We start from the raw sequence: 1931 nt of genomic DNA, 5'->3' as shown, positions 1-1931 counted from the left end.
TCTTCTTCTTCTTCTTCCCCCTCCTCCTCTTCTTTGACTTAAATGGAAATAGCTTTAGGCATTTTATCACTGTAGAGCTGCTGGTGCTGGTTTGGGGGATAAAGAAACTGTAATTTGTGTAAGTCGTGCTTTCCTTAGCGCATTACTAAGATAAAGGATGCTTAATACCATCCAATGTCTTTTTTTGTGGGGGTGGTTATCAATTGATGTAACCATGGACTTTACCTTTATTTTGTTAAATGCAGCAAGTTATGTTGGGCTTCTTAATAACAAAGCATCCCCTCCCCCTTGCTGGAATAAACACATTTTAAACACATCCTATTTTAAACCTGGGATATTATTTCTGTACACTACTGATTCTATCAAATAATGTTTTGTAAGTTTGTTTTTCTTTCATTTTTTTTTTTTGTCCTGTCTGGCTTTGTATTAGGCTTGTGTGGACTTGGAAAATGAACTGATGCAAGTTCATCTTTTAAATGGAAGAGTTTAAGAATGGCAGGCATTACCTGCTCTGTCAGAGTGAATGCAGAGGAGGCTTTCCACCAGACAGCCTGAAGTGAAATTCCCTACTCTCTGCATTTGTATAAAGAGCTCTTCCCATCTCAGTCTCCTGGAAACCGCAGAAACCAAAGGCTAAACAAACTCAACCAGGAACTTGAATGACTTTTAAACAAGGTTCCTCCCAAGATCTCAAACAATAAGTGACAATAAACTCCCCAATGACTGACACTCTGCTTAACTGGAGAAAGAAGCTGCTTAGACAGAAACAACTAGAGGCTGGTTTGCATTTGCTAATTCGACTGAAGGAAACCCATGCCTGTCTAGGCCCTAAAAGACTCAAGCCCAAGCCCACACTCACACATATGCTTGGTTTTTTTTTTTTTTGTTTTTGTTTTTGTTTTTTTTTTGAAACAGACTTTCATGCAGCCTAGACTGGCCTTGAACTCCTCATGTAGGTGAGAACACTGAACTCCTAGTTTTCCTGTGTCTAACTCCCAAGTCTGAGATTGTAGGCATACACTACCATACTCAGTTTAATATATAAACTTAGTGACCTAAAAGGATGTTTCTATGTAGTAGCATATACACATAGTCCCAGCTGCTTGGGAGAATAAAGGTATGAGTTGAAACATAGATTATTTCTACTTATAAGGTTGGAACCAACTTAAGCAATCCAACAAGACTGCAGTTCATGCTTAAAATCAGCAAACAAAAAGATTAAACCTTTAGTCCTAGCACTCGGGGAGGCAGAGGCAGGTAGATCCCTGAGTCTATAGAGTGAGTTCCAGGACAACCCAGGGCTACATAGAGAAACTTTGTCTTGAAAAACCAAAAGGAAAAAAGAAGAAGAAGAGGAAGAGGAGGAGGAGAAAGAGGGAAAGGAGGAGGAGGAAGAGGAGGAGGAGGGAGAAGAGGAAGAAGAGAAGGAGGGAGAGGATGAAGAGGAGGAGGAAGAAGAGGAGGAGGAGGGAGAGGAAGCAGATGGAGAGGAGGAGGAGGATGGAGAGGAGGAGGAAGAAGAGGAAAAGAAAAGATTACCTTCCTGACTCCCTGATCTAGAATTTATACAGATAAGTAGAGGTATAATGCATCTATACTCTAAGAATTGCTTATACTTCATATTTTTCTATCAATACTTTATACTTTTAGGTCTGCTATGTATATATCAAAATGAGAGTACAGGGTCCCCAATGAAGGAGCTAGAGAAAGGACCCAAGGAGCTGAAGGGTTTGCAGCCCCTTAGGAGGAATAACAATATGAACTAACTAGTACCCTCAGAGCTCCTAGGGACTAAAACTCCAACCAAAGAGTACACATGGGGGACTCATGGCTCCAGCAGCATGCATATAGCAGAGGATAGCTAAGCCAGTCATCAATGGGAGGAGAGGACCTTGGTCCTGTGAAGGTTCTATGCCCCAGTGTAGGGGAAT

At 41.2% G+C, this 1931-nt stretch overlaps 1 protein-coding gene across 8 annotated transcripts in view; it reads right to left on the bottom strand.

Annotated features, from left to right (window-relative positions):
• Nucleotides 1-1931, bottom strand: part of Slc38a9 (solute carrier family 38 member 9) — a 79348-nt gene that overhangs the window by 41244 nt on the left and 36173 nt on the right. The gene's annotated exons all lie outside the window — the stretch shown is intronic.

The sequence above is a fragment of the Mastomys coucha genome, unplaced genomic scaffold, assembly GCF_008632895.1.
Source record: "Mastomys coucha isolate ucsf_1 unplaced genomic scaffold, UCSF_Mcou_1 pScaffold8, whole genome shotgun sequence".
Lineage (NCBI taxonomy): Eukaryota > Metazoa > Chordata > Mammalia > Rodentia > Muridae > Mastomys > Mastomys coucha.
The sequence above is the reverse complement of the archived record's forward strand: the minus strand, read 5'-3'. Positions and strand labels throughout refer to the sequence as shown.